This window comes from Ambystoma mexicanum, chromosome 3q (genome assembly GCF_040938575.1).
Source record: "Ambystoma mexicanum isolate Mex_15411 chromosome 3q, UKY_AmexF1_1, whole genome shotgun sequence".
Taxonomy (NCBI): Eukaryota; Metazoa; Chordata; class Amphibia; order Caudata; family Ambystomatidae; genus Ambystoma; species Ambystoma mexicanum.
In genome coordinates, this window is record NC_090926.1 from 1,199,477,900 (window position 1) to 1,199,504,543 (window position 26,644).

A 26,644-nucleotide genomic window follows, 5' to 3' on the forward strand; every position below is an offset into this window, starting at 1 on the left:
ATAAATAAGTGAAATAAATAAATAAGGGTGGTAGTGCAACCAGCAAGTGGCAAGTGCTAGGTTAAGCAGATAGGGTATATCTGATAAGTGCAGAAGAGAAGTGGGTGGGGGACTGTATGGGTACAGATACAGAGCCCAGTGCAACGGGTGAGCAGGTACCTGAGCCCGAAGGACTGGGTGGACAGGTGCACGGTGCCAAGAGAGAAAACAGATCAGCTGGGGAGAAGGGGGGCAAAGGCAGAAGCGAAGAGGAAGGTCTTGAGGTGCTTCCGGAACGGAACAAACCATCTTTAATATTTGGTCTCCTGCTACCTTGGATACGAGAGGTCTAGTGTTTTTTACAGTCCATGTAGAACATGAAAGTTTGAAAAAACACCCCAATATGCAGCTTGTAATGTGTTGCAGGCACATATTTGTAACAGTCAAATAGAAAATGCATATAAAAACATGTGCTTAGATTCCCGTTATCCAGGGTAGGACTGGGCAAAGAAATAGGCCCGGTCACCCAAAAAAAAGTGGCCCACCCTCACCTCATAACCCTTGATCTCTGCTGACATCACCAGAAGTGATGTCATTCCACCCAACCCCAAAGTGACATCCTGGGAAGCGATGAAACACGACCTTTCACCCCTTGACAAAACAGCATCAGGAAGTGGCATCAATTAGCATTGTTCTTAAGTACACTAAATTACTGTGAATCCAAGCAGACGTCCAAGGCCAAATGATAATATGTTATTGTATAGCACTTACGCTTAAGATATTTTTTATAGAACAAATATGCACACAATATCATCCAACCTGTGTTGGTACTCAGTTATCGGAAGGATGAAAGGCTTTTTTTTTTTTCCAAACCGGCCCAGGCTTGGCCAGAAACCGGCCCCCAACTCTCAAGGGATGATTTCGGCCCGGCCACCGGCCGAAAGGTCGAGGGGCCAATCCGACCCTGCCGTTATCATGTGCTATTTTCCAGCACTGCACTAGTAGTGTATAAACATGCAGTACTACTACCATTAATACCCCTTTATTAATTAATGACGGTGAATTTTCAGAGAAGCTATGGTCAGAAGAAAGGAATCTGAAAAGCTAGTCCTGCAGCCGGACCTCGACTTGGAGAGCTGCCTTTTGCACTGGGTCCTGTCGTTGGCAGCGGGCATGAGAATGCCACAACACGCCTCCAATAAATAATTTGAACAGGCGAATGGTGATGCCAAATGCATGCTGTAAAAAGAAAATGATGTACAGGTTTTATGCATACACTGCGTCGTACATATATTATTAAAATGTTAATAAAGTAGTGTATATAATAGTATGTTCTTACACACATACATAATAATAACAACAACAGTATAGCCTTAAAGGTCACTGGAGAAGGATACACTGGGCATTGCAGGGCTGCAGACCACATTCACTTGGGCTTTTATCGAGTTCTCTTTTGCCATTAATGACTGGTAGAGCTCGCTCTCAGCACCTGGTTTGTACACGAGGGAACCTGCCTTCCCAATGTGGGAACAGTGTTCACATTCTAAACGTAAACAAACCAAAAAACATTGAAAATAATACAAAGATGGCCGCCATGTAAAATGAAAGGTAGCTCCACCACAATAGAAGGAGACGCCTTTCTATTTCCATGGCTGCAGAATCAACGTCAGGGCCGATAAAGTCCGTGAGGCAAGAAGCCGATTCAGCGCTTTTAGCGGTGAAGCAACCGCCAATATTTCTGTCCTTGCAGGAGTGCACTTAAAGGGACGCACCGCATGGGGTTTAGAGGGATACTTTCAGATGCTGGGCATTATTGACATGGACCGATCAATGTGATTGGTTCTCCAATCCGTTCCAGTCTTTGGTCCATGTTATGAGCCACATGAAAGAATCCCTCTACCTCCTTTCTGGTGTGTCTTCCGAAATACACCACTGCTAGTTAGGGTTGGGTTGGTGACACCCAGTGCAGTAACTCATGGTGTCACCGCCTGCCGGGGCGTGGGTGGTGGTGACATCATGAATTACTGAATCGGGTGTCACCAAACTTTTGCCTTCCCCCTAGTGATGTCACTGGCAGCCAGGACAGTAAAAGACATGCCATATTTTAGTCGGTTTGTGCAGGTTAAAATGGCACCCATTTTAGGTCCAGTGAGATGCGGTTTGCCCTGAATCAGTCGATCCTTTTTGGGCCAGGTACGTAGCAAGGATTGGAACATAAATCCTCTGGTTTAAAGTTAGCAATGTGTTCACTAGTCCTCGACTCTCCGTGCTAAACGTCATTCTATCGACTCAAGCGAAATTGATTGTGCCTTTGGGGGAAGTGTCGGTATCTCCACCATACGTAGTGGTGCAGTCCCACGTAACTATGCAAAATAGGATGAGTGTGTGACCCTGGCTGCTCGGGTGGCATCTTTTCATTTATTTAAGAACACCCTGACGTACTCTCTACATACATACTCACATAGATCAATGTACTTTAAACCAGACACTCTGCATGCCCTGCTTTTGCAGTGCATGGAGCAATGCACAGCCCTGTTAGTGCAGCTCAGTCATAACCGGCAACACCCATATTAGTGTAGTAGCTGGAAGAATTTAGCTCTGCCAATGGACCTCTGATCACCACTGGTATTTCAGTCCTGAGAACCCACGTAGCCGTGCCATTGTACCTGCATCCTGTTATTTCTCTCACTATCATACCAGAACTGTTTGGGATACCTCAAACACTCCTGCAGCGCCCCCTTTCCGTCCATGGTGACTGGTCTCTCCAGAGATCAGGGGAAAGGAAAAAAGAATAAGCACATTGTACATAATAAAATAAAAAAGCACTTATATAATGTTACAAACCCTCAGGATCTGAGCGCTGCTAATTATTACTATCCACGGAGTGTGGAGTTCATTTATTGACCTCGGACGGAACCAATGTTTATTTTTTACCCTTACAGGATTTGACACCCGCGTAAGCAGGCTCTGCACCGATGTTAAAGCAAGCACTCTATTTGCTGCGCTGAAGGGTAAAAAGAATGAACATAAACGGCCACTTATAAACTGCAATGGGAAACAACTCCCTTGAGGGGAAAACTGGGCTTGTACTCCACGAGCAGAGGAGAATTGTATACACCGCTACATGTAGTAGCGGGAACAGACAAAGCCATGGGAGGAAAGTATGGTGGGGTGTTCCAAAATGTTATTATTTGGTAACCCTTCTCTCTGATACCAGCAAGTGTTTCCTAAACACTGCAACAGGGTCAGAACCTGGGAGCTCAACGGTGTCTTGCTAACAAGACGAAACAGTTATCTTTGAGCAAACCATGTCCTCGCCAATGGATAAAACTGTATTGATCAATACAATATTGGGACAATAGTAAGGGAAATCCTGCCACCCTTTAAGGAGTGAAATTGGTGTTGCTGAGCAGGCAAACCCATCTGTACATCAAGCTCTGCAGCTCTTGCATGTCAATAGGGTTATTAAGGGTTATTTCCCTCTTCAGCAAGTATATTATAGATCTCCAACTATTTGTATAAGAAAAAAGTGGGGTCTGAACTGCCTAAAGAAGCGGAAGGACTGAGTTGTCCTGTAACTAACTAATGTAAGGGGCCTACAAAATTCACTAAAAGACTAATGTTAGCGCCTGAGTGATGGTTAGAAAGGAAGGTAGAGCCCCCCCCAAGGTCTGTTAACAACCTCCTCCAAACTCTCTTTTCTTTGAAGTATCATATAAAAAATAAAATTAATAAATAAATAATAAATGCAAAGTAATTCTACCTAGGAAGTGGGTTACGCCCGAACAGGGCCTCAAACTCTGGGCCCTTTTATAAAAGCTGATGCTTACTGATCCATCCGGGCTACTGCTGACAAGAAAGGTTAATGTGCTGCACACATAGCTTAAAATATTGTTTAAGAAAGGAATACACTGAGCAAGTGCACCTCAAACTGCTCACCCTAGCAGGGTGTGGTGACCAGCAGTACACAAGGGGGTAACCTCACATTATAACTCAGGCGGAGCCTGAAACCGAGCAGGTTATGGCACACCGACAGTGAAGGAAAATCACCTGTAGCCTGCGCAGCGCCTAAATAAATCTGCAGACTAGCAGCGTATCAGGCTCTCCAGTAGGCGAATCCAGGGACGTCATTTGGGGGTCGCCAGGGGTCGCAACTGCGACCTCTGTGGTGTCCCTTGCGACCTCTGTGGTGTCCCTTGCGACCTCTACTAAAAAAAAAAAAAAAAAAAAAATTTTTTTTTTTTTTTTAAGTTATGCAAGCTCCTGGGCTGTGGCTCTTTACTTCTGGGGTGGCTGGCTTTCTTGTTCAGGCCCCTTAAAAAAAAGACTTGAGGCACTTGTTCTTATTTTTCTTCTAACACTTTCAGCACTGACCCTAAATAAGAAAGAATAGGTATACCAAATAATGTGACTTTCTGGAATTCTATACAGTAATTGCTGGCCTCATTAAATGTTTATTTCAGGCACACTTCAGGGGGTGAGTCACTGATTTAGTCTGTTCTTAAACGCCTCACTAAGCCTAAGCCGTTCATCCTTCTGAGGTCGATAAATGAGTACCAACACAGGTTGGGTGATATTGGGTGTATATTTTTTCTATATAAAGTGCTTAATGATGTGTTATTATATAGCACTTACGCTTATCATTTGGTCATGGACGTCTGCTTGCATACACAGTCATTTGGTAATACGGGCCAATAAACACTGAACTTAATGATACATATGGCGATCCATTCTTGTATGAATGTACATCATATAGTGATATCATAACTATATTTTTCATAGTTTACAATGCTATGTGATGCCACTTCCTGTTTTTTCAACGGGTGAAATGTCGTGTACCATCGCTACCCGCTATATCACTTTGGGGCGGGGTCTAATGACATCACTTCCTGTGATGTCATCAGAGGGTCAAGGGTCGGGTGATGTCACTTCCGCTACCCCTGGCATTTTGGTGAAATGACGTCCCTGGGCGAATCATCGCCAAATATAACTGAAACATATCAATTTAGAAAGCAAAATAAAAAAATATCTATTAAAAAATATATATATATATACCTATAAATATCCATACACATGTGTACATTGGACATGGTGGGAAGCAAACCCAGGTCCTACCGCATGATAAACCTGCAGCCATACTATTGAGCCATCTCGCTTCTGTGCTGAAGCAGAAGCTTTCCGTATATTTCCTAAACAATTGAGGCCCACGCATGCTGTGCTAAAGTTAAACATATGTACATATATACATAAATAAACATATATAAATAAACATCACACCCATACTGAAAGAAAATATGGAGGAGGGTTTCAAATCATACGGATGCCTGTGCGCGCCATGTCTGAAGCAGAAGCTTCCAACAGACCGACACGCATCGGGACAATAGAGCTCATATTTAAAAGGCTGTTACAGCGGCATATGCGCGCTGTATATATGCTCAATTAAAGAGTTTACCAAATAAAATGAGGGTCGCGCATGCAGTAAATACGCTGAACCCAGCGGTGTTCAAAGAAAATAGGGCCAGGTGCTGAAAAAAGCTCACCAAAGCGCGTTAAATGAACGGCAAGCCACGCACGCCGGGTCTGAAGCAAAAGCTTCTGCCAGACCGGTGCGCGTCGCTGTAAATACGCTCATCAAAAACATGTTAAATGAAAGGAGAGCCACGCGCGCTGGGTCTGAAGCAGAAGCTTCTGCCAGACCAGCGCGCGTCTCTGTAAATGCGCACATCCAATGCATGTCAAATGAAAGGAGAGCCACGCGTGCCGGGTCTAAAACAGAAGCCTCTGACAGACCAACCCGCATGGCTAAACAGCGTGATGAGGTTGCCCAAATTATTTAAAAAGATAAACATAGTTGTATAAAAATAAAGACGCTCTTAATACCCAGAGGTACGCAAGCGCCTGAGGGATCATGGGTACAGTGGACGTCACACTAGCGATAGTATTACTGGCACGCCCTGTGTCAACGCCCATTTTCGAGTTTCGAAAAACAAACTGTGATACTCTGCAGCTTCCACTAGATGGCGGCCTATGCACAGCATGTGAATCTAAGCAGATACAAGCATCAGAAATACGATTACGGTGAGTAATGGATCTCATACATTAACACAATTTAAGCCAATATGTATATATATGCTATCGAGGCCTACTACTGACTAACATGCAAGGCACAACTAAATTAGGAGTGACTTAGCTGTGGTATCAGTAGCAAAGAAAGAGGAGTTGGTTTTAGAGTAAAGGACTTATATAGAAGGGTGTCTCTGCTCATTGGTCTCCTGCAGGGCATGACCTGTCCTCCATGATGGATTGGGGGAGTTCCCCCTTACATTGACATTGAACTCTGTTTTGTTCTGTTGTTGAAACTTTTTATTTTGTAAAAGTTTTTCTTTGCTGCTGTGGTTTCAGAGTAAAGATTGTAATGCATAATACTTGCCTCCTCGTCTTTAATAGAATCTAGGGGGATTAGTCACTCTCATGTCGTTGAAGAGGGTGCTAGCTATTCCTCATCATTGTGAAGTCAAGGCCCATGTTTAGGCCAAGTGCAAGGAAGTGGGATTGGGTTAGGGAGGGGTTCCCGGTGAAGTGGGAGATTGGGACAAAAGACTCCCCCCGATCTCCTCGCGCCCCTGGCCTAGAGGATCGCGACCCAGACACCCGCCACGAGATGAATTTGCCTATCTACCAGATGACCAAATACCCTGGTACAGGAACATACGGATGTGCCCATCAGCCTGCCCATCAGCCTGCCCACCAGCCTGCCCTGCTCAAGCCGGCACCTGCGGCATGGATGAACTCGACTAAACCATTCAACAGTAAATAAACACATCATTAGAGATGCCATGACGACCTAGCCAACGGTCAGAACACCCGTGCAACCATGCACACTGGACACCCCCACACCAATCCACACGAAGAACATATTTAGTGCTATGACGTAGGTGACGGACACACCCACTGACGCGCATCTTTATTATTTTTCACATAGGTTTTTCAAAATGCAGAAACGCAAGACGCACAAAGCACTCATCTAAAATGCTTGCTGACGCTTCCCCTAACCCTTGCATTGTGATGCAAATACAACGAAGACATGATACTGGATATGAAGCAATGTGATACCGTAACTTAAAGTGCCGTGCATTAAACATCCCCACCTATGCACCAGGCCCAAGTAGGCCGCAAGCAAGAGCCACCACGAACATTGAACGAACAAGAGTACAATTGCTGACCCTGCAGAATGAGCCCAGCGAGAACTGACAGCCAAGGGGGAAATGTTGCAACTCGCATGCCACAAGCCGAAGCCAAGGTCACACCTGCAAACTAAGCCAGACAGACAGTGGAAAATACAACATTAAATGTGCAGAATTCTGCCTCAACCACGGTCTCTCCTCACGAGACCAAGCAAAACCTGACAGGGTGCCAGACCCAGGAGGGAGAAGTCGCCTAGGTCCCACGTTTGAGACACAGGCTGCAACAATGAAATGACCCAATGGACACCTACGGCGGTGGGAATAGTCTGCTCTCAGGCATATGAGCAAATCCACGCACTGTCTGCATAAACACATAGTTACATATTGTTGCAAATGACAGGTACACCGCGAGCTGGGAACAACGATGGTCCCAGGCTGGGGGGCTCGCGAGTGGACCAATCAGAACATGGGGCACTCATCACTGACGCCATTAACATTAACCAATCATTAGGGGTCTTCGTGTAACAATTTTCATGTATCTAATAGAAGGGACAACCCAAGTATACCACCTGACTGACCCTTAACCACTAACAGCGTTCTCTATACGTATGCTATACTAACCCTACCACTCGAGGAACCAATCCAGAGTGGCGATAGGTTTTTTGCTAACTTTCCCAGGTGACGCAAGTAGCGCGTCATACTGAGGCAAAAAGGGGCCTGCGAGCCCCACGAATTTCGAGAGTCAGGACGGACGCGTACGGTCCTAGACCCATCCCTGCCGTTATTCAATAAACAGCAGAATCACCTTGCTTCTTGTGTGTGTCTCATACTCATTTTTGGGATACGCGGGAGGAGTTGGGGCCTCACAGCCCAGAGGTCCGCGGAAGGCCAAGCCGACCCCGGGAGAATCCCCCCGACAAGTTGGAGGCACTGCTGAGATCTGTTTAAGATCTGCTTTTTATTTTATTTTTCCGAGTGCTCTCGTTGCGAGGAGGCCCGGCGGCGCGGCCCCCTCTGCCGCTGCCCCCTTTTTGAGGACTACAGGACCATCGTGGAACTGCGAGAAGACCGGACAGCGCAATCCGGATATTGGCCTTCGGGAGCCGGTTGAGAAGTATCCCGCCCGCGGTCGGCGAGTGTCCAGACGTGGTCCAGACGAGGGGAGGGGGCGAGCCGCTTGGAGGGGTGCACGCAGTCGAGCGGCCCCGCATCAAGAGAACTTGGTGAGTATGCCACGCCCAACAAGCAATGTGAAATTGTCAGGGAGGGGGGAGGAATAGAATACGGGAGGTGGGAGGTGTTACAAAGGTGCGTGGCGAAGGTTTGATAAATTAGTATTGACGGTGAAGTGAATGGTAGCTGGACAAGTGCGAGAGCAGTCCGCTACGTTACGAAGAAGGGGGGGGCGGAGCACGAAAACATCACGTGCGGCCGCTCGTAGACACTGATTGGCCTAGGTCGCGACCACCTGTAAGGGTGTGTGTGTGTGTGTGCGGTTTCCTACGAATTGGTGATTATTGATCAATGAGTAGATGAGGATCCCTATTAATCGAGCAGAAAACTCAATAGATAGATGACGTTTCCCTGTAGGCGGTAGCTAGCTGGTTGCCTAATACGGAAGATAATTGGCTGGTTAAGCCCTCCTGTCGAGGGGCGTATCACACGTGTGGCGACGCAGCGTGCGCAGTCTGATTATATTGTTGATTACCTTGTTCCAGGCGTGACAAGAGGACAGCTGTGGGGTTAACGGGGATAGATTGCAAACTTATTTCAAACTTTTAAAACATGAAAAGAACTTACCGGTAGTTTTGGAAGAGGTCAGTGACGTCACCAGTAGGGCATTCATAGGATATCTCGAGCACAAGGTATTGTTGGAGAGTGGTGGGGAAGAGAATAACGGTAAGGGAGTGGAGACAGAGATAAACAGTAACGATTACATCGGGGCAAGGTGAAGAGAGGGACGTGGCCGCGCGCGGGGAACGCCAGCCACGACAAGTGAAGAAGGAGGGGTGAAATAAAGTGGGACGGCTGTATAAGAACGTCACACAGGGCACGCAGCCGCAGGGGGCTACATGCGCTTTGGCCGTAGGGGGCCGTAACGGTGTTAGGGAAAAGAAGGAAAGAGAGAAAAGAATATATAAATGCAAATGCTATATTTTACTATTTTATTTTAGCGGACAATTGCAAGTCCCCAAAATTACGGGGCCAGGTAAAAGATTTGAAATTGTATAGCGTTAATTATTAGCAAGATAACCGCTACCATATCGAGGGAGGGAACAAGTTAGTACTACTATGTCATACGGGACAGGATCGGGAGGGTGGGGGAACACCCTCACTACCCCGCTACAGCATATATGTAAAACACTGTCACCCCATAGGGAGAAACTGATTAGAGCAAAATGACGACACCATGGCCGCCTAATGGCAGTTTCGACCCATATATCCAACACTCACTATTGACCCATCTACATAACACATACAAGGGGAAGAAGTTGACACACCATGTGGAGGTGTTTAACTTATGGAGAATGTTCCAGGGGTCCCGACCAGGACAAAACGGAATGTTCACTGTGGGGGAAACAAAGGAGGAGAAGAAGGTTAACGAGGAAGAACAGAATGGGGAAAAAGAGAGTGAAGGCACACAGTGCACGGGGAAAGGACAAGAGGGAGGAGAAAAGAGTAGCAACCTAAACGAAAAAGAAATAAAAAAGGAACAGGGCGACGACATGCCCCTAGCGAAGGTAGTGAAAAAAGAGGAAGGGGGGTTATATCCTTTAACGGAACTACGAGAAATAGTGAGAGAACAATTAAGGGCGGCTGAGGGGTACTCGAACCCGGCATACAGCCCACCACCATATACAGCTACAGGTGGCTACACGGGAGGGGAGCAGACAAGTACGGCAGGGTCAACTTATACGAAGATGCCCGCAGGGGAGGGGAAGACTAGCGAAGAACAAATTGCAGCAATAGGACATGATGAGTGGGTAGCTGCACAGGTATTATTAAAATTGCGAGGTTCCTTAACAGGAGAAGAGAAGGAAGTAGTAAGGAAAATGGACGAGGACAATGAGAGAAAGAGCGAGATGAAAGGGAAGGGGGGAAAAGAAAGGAGGAAGAGCTGTTACGAGAAAAGAAGAGATTTTGGAGGAACGATTAGCAGAATTAAGGAATGAGCAAAATGCCCTGATCAAGCAGCTTGAGAGGGAGGAAAGAGAGAGAGCACGGGAAAGGAAAGAAAGTAAGAATGAGTTGGAAAAAATGAGGGAACGAACTGAAGAACGAAAGAGAGAAGCTGAAAGGGTAAAGGCAGCAGCAGAAAGGGTATCTCGAGCAGCACAGCGCGACAAGAAAAGGGAGGAAGAGGAGAAAGAAAAAGAAATGGAAATATGGAAGAGGAAAATACTATCAGAAACGACCAAGAAATACAAAGAAGGGAGGATGATAGAAAGCATATTAGAGCGGGAAAGAGAGAGATGGGAAAGGAAGAGAGAAGAGGAAAGGATATTGGAAAAGATGAGTCGTGAAGTAATGGAGGAATTAATAAAGAAAAGAGAGGAAATCGGTAGAGAGATAGTGGAGAAAAAAGAAGGGAAAGAGAAGATAGGAGAGGGGAGAGTGAAGTAAGGAGATATGTACGCAGAGACACAGAAGTAGCAACAACATCAGCACAAAGGGGAGCAATTGGTAAAGAAGAAACGGGAGGAACGGATTTAATAGATTTAAAAACAGTAACGATTCGGGGGAAAAAGACAGATTGGGGGTTGTCGCTCCTGGATGACTTTTGTAGCAAGGAAGAAGAAGGAATGGAGAAAGAAGGAGGAAATAGGGAAAGGGAAAGCTTAGATAATTTGTACATCACCCGGACTAACAGGGAATCACCATGGGCCTGCAGAAGAAAGGAAGAACTGGGGGGAATTGAGGGGAAAGAGCAAGGAATGGCGGGAAGGCACACACGTGCAGCTACACCTTCATCATCCCGTCCAACATGCTCAACTACCCCACACTCATCCCGTACAACATGCCCACCTACACCCGCACCCGCCCCTCACGAACACACACCCTACGCTGGTAGGCTTAGAGATCTCCCTGGACGCAGGCAGGAAGAACGAGTACACACGCTCACATCAAATAAAGGAAATGATAAAAGAAGGGGAAGAGATGGAGGAGAAACAGTTACGAGCAGGGGAAATATGGACAAAACAGACGATGTAGACGACACGGAAGAAGAGGAGGGGTATACGGACTCGACTGTGGGGAACCCGGGGGGTCAGATAGGACACAACCTAATGCCACTCCTGGAGAGGGGAGGGGTTAGACCACAATACGTCCCTTGGAAGCATGCAGACAAAGAAAATATAAAGTGCAGACTCCCATCATTAAGTGGAGGTGCGGGGAAATGGATATATGAAATGGAAAAACACACCGCAGGACAGAAACTGGCAGTAGGAGATGTGAAGGGCCTCCTAATATCAATATTGGGGGATGCAGCAGATGACATCTGGAAGAGAGCAGGCTTCCCCGGGGTCACAATAACAAACACATCACACGACGGGGCGCCATTCGCAAACTGCAGACATGCATTATGGCAAGCACTGAGGGTACAATACCCAGACACATCAGACATAGGAGCGATTACATCACGCAAGATGCGTGAGAACGAAGATCCTGTTGATTATATCCAGGAAAATCAAGAGAAGTGGCGTATGGAAACTAGAGAGCAATGGGACAAAACACCAGCAATATTTTACCATATACTAATACAAGGGCTCCCGGAGGCAGTGCAGAAACAATTGAAGAAAGTAGTGGGGATGGAAGCAAAAGCATGGCCAGAAATACAACTGACGATAGTACATCATTGTAGGACATGGCAAGAAAAGATGAAACAAAAGGAAGAGGATAGAAAAGCGGAAGAGGCTAAATTGGTGCAGAAAAAACTTACTAAGTACACGATGGAAGGTGCACTAATAACTACACCTACAACAATGACACCAAACCCCACACAAGTAGTGGCTGCACAAGATCCCTCCCAAATACAATCACCACAGATTATAGCACAACAGCTGCCACCACCCCCACCATACACGACTAACATGGGAGGAGGATACTCAACACCAGGAGCTGGATATTATAATTACAACAGGGGAAGGGGAGGAATGATGAGGGGGAGGGGATACGGCTATAACACACAACAGCAAGGGGGAGGATTCAGAAGTTTCTACCCCACTGGGCAACCAGTATACCAGGACAATTTAGGGAGTTTCCCATGGCAGACCAGGGAACCACCTGTATGTTGGATTTGTGGATTATTAGGACACATGTCACGCACATGTAGAATGAGACCCGGCACACCAACATGGGGAGAACAGGGACAACAAGGGCCTACAAGGGAACAGCAGGGCCACCAACAACAGCAGGCACTGCAACCTGGGAAATGTGCAGCAACAATTAGTGACACAACAACAGCCACAGACATATTCACTACCGCCACAACAGGTAGCGATAACACAACAACCTCAAGTGCAGCAAGTACAGCAACCCGCTCAAATTCAAGACCATAAGGTAACCTCTACCAATACACAGCTACAGCAAACACAACTGGGAAGGGTGACGGTCCTGGGACACAATCCTTACACAGGAAGTGGTCAATCATTATACCCACAATAGGACAGCCCACAGACGGCCTTGGTGTGTCCCATCCTGTCGCTAACACCTAATTGTGCGGAGGAACCATGCATAGAGGTAACGATAGGTGACAAAAAATTATCATTCCTTGTTGACACCGGGGCAACCCGGTCTTGCATAAGGGAAGGTAAATTTAAGATGTCAGGTGAGGCCATGAACACCCAAGGATTCTTTGGGGCTAGGGGGTTGGTTCCCTTTACTGATAACATCCCCTTATCAATAGGGGATTATGACATGTCCGTTCCGCTTTTATATTCAAGGGACTCGCCAGTAAACATACTTGGGAGAGACATAATGAGCAAGTTGAATATGACAATCTCCTTCACGGAGGACGGCATAATTTGTTCCACTCCTGGAATAAACATGCTCACTGCACGGCAAATTATGCAAGCATACTGTGGGCAGACAGTGATTAGGGCTGAGCCAGTAGATGGCGATCTGTTCCAGTATGGAACAGACATGGCATTCGCATGGATGCCAGGAATAGAAGGGAAGATCTGGAGGAGGCCAACAGCCTATCTGTTCGGACCAGAAACACCAGCCAATGAACCAGAAGGAAAGGTGATTTCAGTGAGCATGGAGAGCATTATAGCGACTGCTGATTACATCGCAGTACATGCCCAAGACCGGGAAGGAAGAGCATGGAGGGCAGTGATAGCACTGGCTGAGGGATGCAGACTCACTCAGGTCTCAGATGAGGAGCTCTTTTCAGAAGAGAAGGAAGAGGGTGAAATGGTATTTATGATGAGTGTAGATATATGGCTAAGAGTAACATACAAACAAGTGGCACAGAAAATTGCAATGGCACTTGAAGCACCCACATCCACCCCAGTTCCCTTTTTTGAGGAGGATATGGCAAAAGTTCCAACATCATTGTGGACTACTAGTCCCTATGACGTGGGGTGCATAAAAAGTATCGGGGGAGTAAGAATAAAGCTGAAAAAAGGTGCAATACTCCCTAGAGTGAAGCAATACCCACTATCAAAAGAGGCAGTTGAGGGCATATATGAAACAATAACGGCCCTTATAAATAATGGCATATTGGTACCATAAGAATCACCATGTAACACGGCCGTATATCCTGTGCGCAAAGCTAAAGCAGGGTCTTGGCGTTTCATCCAGGACCTCAGGCCCTTGAACAACATAGTGGAAGCAGAATACCCCATAGAAGCAAACCCGGCCACAATATTGTGTGGAATTCCAGCAGAGGCCTCACGATTTACAGTGATTGACCTCAAAAATGCCTTTTTCTCAATACCCTTGCATCCAGATTCACAAGATCTGACAAGCTTCACGTACAGAAACACAAAATGGAAACACACAAGGTTGCCACAAGGGTACTGCGAGTCACCCTCAATTTTCAACAGAGTAATACAGATGGACTTGGGAAACATTGAATTGGAAAGTACAGTGTTGCAATATGTTGACGACATAATAATTTGCAGCACAAGCGAAAAAAGGTGCAGGGAGGACTCATTAAAGATGCTGACAATATTGGCTGAAAAGGGTTACAAGGTAGACAAAGAAAAGTTGCAGTACTGTCAGGAACAGGTATTATACATTGGTCAGCTGATATCCCAACACGGAAGAAAGATTGCACCACAAAGAGCACAGGCTATATCAAACACGCCATTGCCACAAACGGTGAGGGAGCTGCAGCAGTTCCTGGGATTGTGCAACTACTGTAGAGCATGGGTATTTGATTACAGCTCATACATAGGACCCCTACTTGAAGCATTGAGAGAAGCTAACAAAGGGGAGAAAAGATTGGGGTGGACAATGGAAATGAAAGAGGCCTTTGACGAATTGAAACACGCAATATCAACTGCTCCAGTACTGGCCACCCCAGATTATGAACGACAATAATTTATATTTTCACATTGCGACTCAGCAGTAATGAAAGCAGTGTTGGCTCAAAAAACAAGCATGGGATACAAGCCAGTAGCATTTTACAGCGGTCACCTGGACCCTGTTATGTTAGGTCATTTCCCTTGCGAACAAGGCCTCGCCGCAGCTGCCTTCGCGGTAGAGGAATCATCATCTATTACAATGGGGTTCCCAACCACACTATTTGTGGAGCATGCACTATTTGCAATATTGAACAAGCTTAAGTCCACTCTAACCACTCATAGGGCGTCAGGTTATGAGATCATCTTATCTAGACCAGAACTATCAATTGTTAGATGCAGCACAGTTAATCCTGCAAGGTTTATAGCGGAAGTAATTGAGGAAGGTGACTATGCTCATGATTGTACGCAGACTACTGAAATGTACTCATGTACTAGAAAAGTTGAAGAGGATGCGCTAAATGGAGGAGAGCTGTTGTTCATTGATGGGTCATCGACAATAGACCAGAGTGATGGGATAAGGAGAACTGGGGCAGCAGTAGTAAAAATGACAGAGGACTTGGTGTGTGTGGCAGTGAAATGTGTACAGTTACCACAACATTACTCTGCTCAAGCAGCAGAATTGGTTGCACTGATCTTGGCGTTGAAGGAAAGCTTTGACAAAAGAGTTACTATATATTCTGATAGCGCATATGTCACGTCTACTGTCCACTCGGGATTGACAAAATGGCGGAGAAGAGGGTTTAGGAGAGCTGACGGCACCCCAGTGCAACATGCTCTCTTATTAGCCGAATTAATTGAAGTAATAAATAATCCCCAAGAACTAGCTTTGGTTAAATGTCCTGCACACACTAATGGAGAAGATCATGTCTCAAAAGGGAATGAAGCAGCGGACGCACATGCAAAGTATGCTGCTTACTTTGGTGAGATCTGGAACCCCCCAGAGTCAGAGAGAGGGAGAGGGAGGGGGATAGCTAAAGAGATGTTGATGAAAGAAGGGTACACCCACCTCCCAGCCACACAAATAATGGAGTTACAAGAGGCTGCACCAATGGCAGAAAATGAAATATGGGTAAAAAGAGGATGTACAATGTCGCCAACTGACGCTCTATGGCGTCAGGGTAACACTGGAAAGATGGTAATGCCATTAGCACTATTGAACACCGCCCTGAGCCAACTCCATCACCCAGCTCATACAGGCAAGGAAGTTATTGCAGCACGAATTAGGGAAGACTGGTTCTGCCCCGAGTTAAATTCTCATGTGACAAATTTTATCAGCAATTGCCTCACATGTCAACAGTTTACGGCCGGCACACGCTGCATGTGATAAAAGGTACTATACCCCGGCCAGAGGGACCCTTCCTGCACATTCATATTGATTACGATGATATGATCAACGTATGTCAAAAAAATAGGTATATGATTGAAGTGGTATGCCCATTCTCCAGGTGGATTGAGGCAGGACCCAGCTCACATCCAGATGCATTCAGAGCAGCTAAATTTCTAGTGAGGGAGGTTTTCCCCAGGTGGGGAGTGTGCGAGGTACTGCGGTCAGATAACGGCCCGCATTTCGCTAACGAAATGTTTCAGCACATCACATCCTTCCTGAACATCAAGCATAAATTTGCTTGTGCATATCACCCGCAGGCCAACGGTATATGCGAACGCCTGAATGGCCTATTGAAGGAGGCAATCGCAAAGATACAGCAAACAACAAAGAAGAGTTGGTTGTATTGCCTTCTGCTAGCTCTATTTGAGCTAAGGAATAGACCAGGCTCCGACCACCACCTCACTCCTCACGAGGTGGTGACCGGACGTCAAATGCGCCTTCCTCTAATGCCAACATCGAGAGCATTCACAGACTATGAAAACACTGCAACTGTTCTTGGTGATGAAATGTACCAATATGTGTCTTCTTTGATTACTAGTGCAGTGTTTGTGTCTCAACAGCTCGAGCGCACGCGGGGTGGGTCTAAGAGTTATCAACAAGAAGACACGGACAAAGAATTGGAAAAGGAAAAACTGTGCAAAATTGCTAAAGGTGACCACGTGCTACTCCGCAATTTCAATAGAAAGTGGAACAGCCCACGCTTCACTGGTCCCCACCTGGTAGAGGAGGTATCTACGAGAGCAGTAAAGTTGCAGGATAAGCGTGCTTTGAACCACCTACACGACGTGAAGATCTGCAAACTCCAGACCCGCCCTAGCGTCACTGACAGGGCCATTGGAAGAGCAGCGACAGCGTCACCTACGGAGAAAGAGACGTCTACCAAAGCTGACGACCTCAGTGTCCCCATACCCTGCCACCCCCCAGAATCCCCAGAGACAAGTTCTGAAATAGAAACTGGTAGTTTGCATACCGCCCACCCCATGGTCACACGATCAAAGAGTAAAGAGACTTCCGCCAGTTAAGCCCCAAACCCTTTGCCCACGCCCACAAACCCCCCGCCCACTACAGCAAAGACAAGCCACCACCCAATTGAAGGACATTGTTTTGCACATATACACATGTAAACATTTGTATGTTTTCTTTTTCTTTCTCACACATGCAGGTACCGTGTATTATTGTATTGCTAAGAAAATAGGTAACTAACAGCGTACATTGCCCAGGAGTAGATTCTACCCTCAGACGATAATTACCCTGAAGCCCTATCACACCAATTTGTATATCACATAAAAAGGCCAAAGTACCTAAAAAGAAGAAGGGTACGTGTTTACTACACCACATTTATCTTGGCCATAGAACAATCAATGCCCCATCTTCACCAGCACTTACCTGCTTTAAGAGACAGATCTCTTAGATTGGCGTGGGAGCAGCTCTTCGCCTGGGCACTGAACGACTACTTGATAGGGAGGGCTTTATAATGACAACTAACGATAGTAACAAGCATATTAAGAATTTTCAGGCGGGCAACTTTAACGTCAAAAGAATAAGCTGCCGGACTGCAGCAAGGTAAGAGTAAATGCCGGTGAGACTAGCTTTTGTAATAAAAATGATAGGGGTTTTGATGATCACTGGTTTTTTGGCTGCCTCTGTATGGCAGAAAAGTTATGCTATCAATATTTTGGCTGCACCCAAACCTAACGTACCCCCACCCACGGCTGCAACAGGCGTTACGTCAGGTGGTACTAGCAACCCTCCACATAAGGGAAGTAGAGTTAAACGCAGCACATACTCAGATAATAAAGGCATTGATAATTACATAACAGATTCAGCACACGTCTCGAACAACATGTGGTACCAGCACATGACCCAAATAGGTAAGCAGACAACAGAAGACAGCTGCTATGTCTGCTCATTGATCCCATACGCCATGAGCGCTTCTCGAACATTTGTTGCCACAGAAATAGATGAAAAGACGGCACGATGTATAATATACCTGGCCCTATTCCAAACGAGAGGGCGATTTCAAGGGACGGTAGTGAGACTGGTGTGGAAAACGCGAGACACATATCCATACGAAAACAACTTCCTCAAGTCTTATTTGAGTTACCACAAGAGCAGTTTGCATGCTGAAGCATTTAGATACATGACAAGTGGTCCTGAAAAGGGAGAAACGAAGAAAGTAACACTACAATACCTACCATGTGACTGGTACGCCACCGAAGTTCCTGGCACACAAGGCTGTTGGGAAAGACCACTGGTAACAATAACGGGGAGGGTATACATCAACAATAAATGGGACATAGGAGTGGTTGGTAGCAATATGGTAACAAGAGAAAATATTACCACCATTAATGAACACAATAACAGATGTTGGACGATTTGGGGCAAGTACGTACCCATGCTGACATGGATGGAGAAGGATGAAGACCCAATGAGCATACTACCGCTGTCTGCACCTAAGCTATGCTACCAACATAGAGGAGAAGTGGACGTGGGATTCAACACCAACTGTGCCAGTGTGTTAGAGCTACCAGAGGGGGGAGCAGGAACAGCAGTATTAATGGACCACTACTGGGCCTGCGGAAACAAGGCATACCACACACTGCCCCCTCTGTGGAACGGTATATGCACAATGGTGCACATTAATGTACCATCACTAGTGGTGCCCCAGAAACATGTGAACATGGCGAACTTCCCCAAAATGGATGAAGGAAACAAGAGGAAGAAGAGATCGATACAATCTCAGAGGGGATCAGACAACGAAAACAACAACAACAATAATGTCCTGAATAGAAAAAAGAGACAAGGAGAACCACTGACAGGAAATTACCTATGGGGAAGGTTGGAAACAGCACTCACTTCAATCCCACCAGAACACAGACTATTCAGCAGAGCAGCAATGTTTTTCTCGTCAATAATACATCCGGGGCTACAAGCTTACGCAAACGCAAAATGGCTCCAGATAACCCGATGGGAGCTGATGATGACACTGAATTCAACAGTAAATGGATTCAACGCAATAAAAGAGGAACTGCGAGCAGTGAGGATGGTAGCACTACAGAACAGATACGTATTAGATCTCCTTACAGCAATGGAGGGAGGAGTATGCGCAAAGATGGGACAATCATGCTGCACATTTATTCCTGCTAATGATGCCGACAATGGTACACTCACCGAAGCAGTATCACAACTGGCCCAGATGCACTCCAAAATGATGGAAGAAAGTAAAGGAGTGAAGAAGGATGACAGCTGGTTTTCATTGTTATGGTCATGGATGCCATCATGGCTGTCGGACGGGCTGAAGATTATAGTTGGATGTATAATACTGGCTGGAGCTGCACTGATCATAGTAAGGTTCTGGAAAGCCCGGAAAGCGCGCACTACAGACGAAATTATCTAAATGTTGGTATGCACCCCTTGATGCCAACCGATGATGGCCAGTACACAGACACAATAATAAAGGAAAGAGAAAAACTGCGCAAACAGATCATCACCAACCACCTGGACCCGCCATCAGTGAAGCTCGAAAACCCAAGAAACCCAAGAAGCTACATCGGGAAATGGGTATACTGCACACCGGGAGGAAGTTGTGTGTATATGTATTGGTCATTTGAGGACCATGTCAACCACTATGGACACCTGGGAGGAGTAACTAAAATATGGAGAGTAAGAGGAGACAAGGAAAAGGATATGTTTGTGGTCGACAAGTCGACCAGAGGGGGGACTGAAGTGGGAGATCGGGACAAAAGACTCCCCCCGATCTCCTCGCGCCCCTGGCCTAGAGGATCGCGACCCAGACACCCGCCACGAGATGAATTTGCCTATCTACCAGACGACCAAATACCCTGGTACAGGAACATACGGATGTGCCCATCAGCCTGCCCACCAGCCTGCCCTGCTCAAGCCGACACCTGCGGCATGGATGAACTCGACTAAACCATTCAACAGTAAATAAACACATTGTTAGAGATGCCATGACGACCTAGCCAATGGTCAGAACACCCGTGCAACCATGCACACTGGACACCCCCACACCAATCCACACGAAGAACATATTCACTGCTATGACGTAGGTGACAGACACACCCACTGATGCGCATCTTTATTATTTTTCACATAGGTTTTTCAAAATGCAGAAACGCAAGACGCACAAAGCACTCATCTAAAATGCTTGCTGACGCTTCCCCTAACCCTTGCATTGTGATGAAAATACAACGAAGACATGATACTGGATATGAAGCAATGTGATACCGTAACTTAAAGTGCCGTGCATTAAACATCCCCACCTATGCACCAGGCCCAAGTAGGCCGCAAGCAAGAGCCACCACGAACATTGAACGAACAAGAGTACAATTGCTGACCCTGCAGAATGAGCCCAGCGAGAACTGACAGCCAAGGGGGCAATGTTGCAACTCGCATGCCACAAGCCGAAGCCAAGGTCACACCTGCAAACTAAGCCAGACAGACAGTGGAAAATACAACATTAAATGTGCAGAATTCTGCCTCAACCACGGTCTCTCCTCACGTGACCAAGCCGAACCTGACAGGGTGCCAGACCCAGGAGGGAGAAGTCGCCTAGGTCCCACGTTTGAGACACAGGCTGCAACAATGAAATGACCCAATGGACACCTACGGCGGTGGGAATAGTCTGCTCTCAGGCATATGAGCAAATCCACGCATTGTCTGCATAAACACATAGTTACATATTGTTGCAAATGACAGGTACACCGCGAGCTGGGAACAACGATGGTCCCAGGCTGGGGGGCTCGCGAGTGGACCAATCAGAACATGGGGCACTCATCACTGACGCCATTAACATTAGCCAATCATTAGGGGTCTTCGTGTAACAATTTTCATGCATCTAATAGAAGGGACAACCCAAGTATACCACCTGACTGACCCTTAACCACTAACAGCGTTCTCTATACATATGCTATACTAACCCTACCACTCGAGGAACCAATTGTGGGATGTATTTACCCATGCATCCGAGCCCTACCTCAAAACTGTGCAGTACTGACATGGAAAACATCATGATGGCCAGAGCTTCCCAGAAAATGCACAGGGAAATGCATGAAGAATAGGCTGCCACTCATTTTTGCCGATGTTATGGGCACAGAAGGACACTGCCTAAAACCACCAGTGGACTACCCACACAGTAGTCTGAAACCATTGGGAGTGGCAATGCTGATTGCCAAAAGCAAACCCATAACTGTTGGGAATTCATTTTCTTAAATCCCGAAAAGGGGTGCAGTACCAGTACTCACCACTATCCAGAAGCCGGCGTTTTAAAACAACACCAGATTTTACTTTTTGTAGAAAACTGAATAAATGAACCCAAAACATGCCAAAGAAAGACATTTTAAGAGGTGGATCCAATGTAAAGTTATATTCTGAAGTGACTTGAAGGTTTATAACAAGACTGGCTGAGCTGTGGATTTCAGCAGTTTAAGTAAATTTGCACTGAAAGACACTACAAATCTAAATGTTTAAAAGAAATGAGTGACCTACTTTGAGTGTCACATAGGTTGCAATTGTTTAAATGTCATAGTTTTGAACTTAGAATCAGCATCATAGCAGCATATGTAAAAAAATGTCTTGACTTAAACTGGGTAACAAAAAGTGACATTTTATCTGAAACCTGGCTTAAGGAACTGAATTCTGCCCACCAGCCACCCCCATCAGGAGTGAAACTTGAGTCACAGCTGTGTTCCCAGGCCTATCTGCCTTTTGCTGGCCACACTAAGGATATGCCATCTCTCTGATAATTGAATTAAGGGGAGCCCCCACAGAATACAGGAGCTCTGAACAAAGCCCTGTCCTGACCCAGGCAGATGGTTTATTGCAGATGTCGTAAATGTAGCTTCCTCCTGGAAGTAAAGGGGAGGATCACTGCCTGTGAGAGCAAGCTGGCTTGGCAGAACTGGAAAAACCAGAAATTCAACCTTGTGCTGGGGGGAAACCCCACCCCTTTGGGGCCAGAACATAACTCTAAAAAGATGAATAACTCATAGTACGGACTTGTGAACATTTTATAAATGATACCATAATTCTTGTGATTTTTCTGCCCACATTTTAAGAGGTTTTTAGAACCGGTGGTATATTCAGGGGGGTTTTAGCGGAAAAGAGGATATTACTCAAAATGTGTGCATGTGAAAAATCTGACACTTCATCAACTAATGTCCATACTCCTTGCGCACATGTGTGTAAATTTGGGTTAATGTCCGATATTGCAAACCAGTTAAAAAGTGCAAAATATTGCCATTTCTGAATGCAAGCTCTCAGGAAGAGCAGAGTTGGAACAGGGGATACCTCCTGTGATATGTGATGGGTGCATGTAATTTCAAACCACTGTGTAGCTATGAAATATGTATTTGGTTCAAATCTAGATTTGTGTGCAAGTTGACAGGAGGAGTGGACTTTCTGCAGGCTGTAAAATGACATCACTCTGACACAACTTAGCTCCCCCAATCAGGGGAGAAATGAAAGCTTGGCCAATGATAAGTGGAGAGGGGTAGGGTCTAGTGATGCTGCACACACACCCATAAAAAAAAAACACATAAAAGCAGACAGACAGGACAGATAGGGACCTTCAAATCCATTTGCTGCTCGACGCTCTGCTGGAAAATCCATACTTTACCTCCATCAATCTCTAGAGAAAGCTGTGCAGAAAGATCCAGACTTTAAATCCCTCAATCTTCAGAATCCATCAGGCCAGACCAGAGGCAGAGCAGAGCTGACCCAGATCACTGTGAAGTGCAGAGACCAGAGTCCAGTCTAAAACCTGACCAGATCCATGGCGAGGCCCATTTAATTCAAGAATATAGTGTGAGTACCTAGCAAACTGTGCAGAACCAATCTCTTAGTTAACATAATATAATTCAATCTATTTAATCTAAGTAGAACTGCCTCCTAACTGTCACCTGTCATTTGTAAAGCTGTCACCTGTCATTTTCTAGTTGCAAGCTGCACTTGTCTTTTTGAACTTTAAAATTTCAAATCTGAAAAACGACCTTTATTTAATCGCTCATATCTCCGTGACCGTTTGTGCTAGAGACTTGCAGTAACTTTCATCTGGAAGCTGAGATCCTAGGCTTTCCTAGGACCCCAAAACGATATTGCTAGCCCTTGTAGTTCCTCTGTAATCGCACCAGACGCATTCGCGAATTTTGCCGCGATTTGCAAATTTCTTCACGTGTAAAAATCTGCTGCTGCTTGAAATTCGTTTAACCTGCTAATTATCCCTGAATCATTGATAGTGTGAGCCTGGACTAATATTAACTAGATACCACTCACCCTGAACCTCTAGAGGGAATTAAAAGCATTTTAACATATTTTCACTCCATTGCCAGCACATATCAAAGCATTTTGCCTGTGTTTTCAACTTCTGTAGTCTAAGTTGCTGGGTGAACTGAATTACATTTGAATTGCATTTCTGAGAATTGTGTGCCTTCCTTCCATTTCCTTGCATTGCATAAAAGGGGGGGGTAAATTGTCCAAGAAAGTGATTACATTGTCTTTTGCTGAAATCCTATCAAGTTATTTTCTTTACTGCATTTCATTCCACATTGCATCCATTTGAAACCATAAAAGTATTGTTGCTATCTTATCCATTTCATGTCAACTCCTTAGTGATTATCAAGAAGTGTGCTAGTGCCAGATTCTCCGTTGTTAATCTTTATCATCTCAGATTAAGTGTGATATTCAATTATTAATTTATTCTAAAGTGTAATATATATATTGCTTAAATTATCAATTAAACCTTTTAACTTGCAAAACAGAACTACTTCTTGGCTCAGTGGGGTCAGGAGGATTCCAAGAGAGGGGTGTTATATAGGGGTAGTCATCCAGAACGCATGAACTGGACATAAAGTTATATCAATAAGGGTTTTCATTCAGTATTATAGACTAGGCGTTGACTTAGCTGTAGTGTTGAATTGAATCCTCTTACAAATTGGGGGCTCGTCCGGGATCGTTTGGATTAGATCTATCACTTGTGCAGATTAATACAGCGTGCCAGCTGACCAGATACACATATCCGGTCGGATCACACGCTGTGTTACGCTGTAAAGCACTCCTCAAAGGAACGCTCTAAGAAAAAGGTCTGTTTTGCAAAAATAAAATACAAACTTCTGTAAGTCAGGACAGAGACCAATCTCTAGAATGACGACCTTAGTAGACATGAAAATAGCCAGAGAGCACCTCTTACATAAACTATTTGTGAGAGGTGAATGGACTGAACAGGGCCAGGATGCCTGGTTGCAGGCCATCACGCGACAGGTCACTGAAACAGGGTCAGACCTATGGAGAGATCAGGGTCCATTACATGTGACCCTGAGTGAACTATATATGGCTCCTAAAGCCAAAGATGAACACAATAAGATTGCCAGGATAGCAGCATACCTGTACCTATATATGGGAGACATGCAGGATAAATGCACTGAAAGCCAAGATCTGGCAAATAGGCAACAGATGGCAGTAGAGAAGGCCCGATCTGATCTGGCCTCTTCTGAGCAGAGGCTGCAGAGGAGCCAGGAGTCAGAAAATGATAGTAGGCAATATATCATTAAAATAAAAGAGGATATGGGCATCCTACAACAGGAAAAGACAGACCAGGATACCAGATTTCTGGCCCTGCAGAAGGAGCACCAAGACAGTTTGGATTCCTTACTGCAGAACCAGAAAAAGTTGGAGCAACAGATCAATTTCAACAGGGCATGCGCGGAGCAGGTAGTCACCCTGCAAAGCCAGCTAGATAGAGAGAAAGAGGAGAGCAATAAACTGATTCTGAAAGACCTGGATACCCAGGCAGAGTTTGATGAGGAGCGCCTAAAAGCTGGTGCCTTTCAACGACAGAGGGACGACCTGCAGCACAGATGCAGGCTCTCAGTCAGGAAAGAGACACTTTAGGCCAGGAAGTCTGCCACTTAAAAAAGGAAATTGAAGAAAATCACCCGGCCCTCCAGGGGCTGGGTGACCTCCAAAAAGAAAACCAGAACTTGGCAGAGCACACCAGAAGGGTGGAAGATGCTCTGGCAAGAAAGGAGCAGGCCAGTAGGGATGGGACTCAGGAGGTAAACCTCCTGCAGCAAAGACTGGCCCAGTTCTCCAGGACCAACCAGGAAGCACAGAGGGAAAATGAGGCCCTCTGTCAACACAATGATAGGCTCCAACAACAGGTAGCGATGCAGGAGAGACTGATAGAGTCTAGTAAGGCCTTGACTGAGGAACTGAAAGCACAAATGCAGGCTCTTGCATTGCAACAGGGAGCAGGGGCGGATAGAGATGAGGTCCGCTGGGAAAGAGAGGCTCCTGACCATAACCTCAGGAGCCCTAACACCAGGGGCCTTCATCTCTCCCAGTCCCTGGACTCTACCACCCCCATGTCCCCTGGCGCACATGAGCACAGGGCCACAGGGATGGCAGATTACTATCCAGCTAAAAGTATGGGGCTCATAGGCCAGTACCACTCAGGAATGGAGGGGTGGGCATCCGGGTATGGGCACCCAAGTACAGTACAGTTCAGTGGGGAACCCCAGGAGAGTAGGCCCCTTAAGGGCATCCTGAAAACCTCTGCCCAGTTAGGTCAGTGGGGGGGGTACCCAGCAAATCCTGGCAGCAAGGAGGGATCTGAGGACTCCTCTGAGCACCACAGGAAACAGGAGACCAGGTCCCCACATTCTGCCAGCCATTCCCAGGCTCGCAGAATCCGGGAAAACCTGGAAGAACAGACAGGAACCTCTGGGAGCAGTGCCTCTGAGTCAGAGGATGAATGGACAAGGGTTACCCGAACCAAAAAGGCCAATAAGGCAAAAAGGGCCTTGCTTAAGGACCCCTTAAAGCAGATTAAGGCGATCAGGAGCGTCATCACGCCTTACCATAAGAACGCTAAGTATTCTGTTTGGGAGCACTTAGAGTTGTTTGAGCAAATGATGGAGACTTTCCATTTGAAGGACAGCCAAAGCTGTATTCAATATGTAAAGTGGACCTTCTCCCCGGAATACTCCAGTTTCTTTGCGGGGCTGGAGGACCAAAATCATTTAAGACGGTCCACCTATAAGGCGGCCATCTTGAAACATTTTTCCATTCATAGAAATCCTCAAGAGGCTCGCAAGGCAGCCTACAATTTGCAATGTGGGGAGGATCAAGCCCCACAAGAATTTGTGCAAGAACTGAAACGTGCTTTTGCGCAGACCACCAGAAGGGTGCGCACAGACAGTAGAGAATTCATTAATACATTTTTTCATGCCTTGCCCAAATACATAATGACCCAGCTCATGAGGGATTTTCACGAGAAAAGATCTTTAGACTGGGTCATTGAACAGGCTACCCGGATCTATGAGGTGCAGAAACCGGTAGATAGCAAAAGTAATGCCCAGAAAAACCCCAAAGCCAACAGCACCCCTGCTGCTGCCAAGGTGGCAGAGGTAAAGGTCACCCCCGTTTTGGATTTGGAGATGGGGGGGCCTAAAAACCTACCTGCACCTAATAATGCTAGGCCCAGGAGGTCCTCGGGTCAGTCACAGACAGGGAGCCAAGGAGGCAGCCCCACAAATGGGGTCCCT

At 46.1% G+C, this 26,644-nt stretch overlaps 1 protein-coding gene across 1 annotated transcript in view; it reads right to left on the minus strand.

The window, feature by feature from the left end:
• ANGPTL6 (angiopoietin like 6) overlaps positions 1-26,644 on the minus strand; it is a 250,158-nt gene that overhangs the window by 103,799 nt on the left and 119,715 nt on the right. The window lies entirely within an intron of this gene.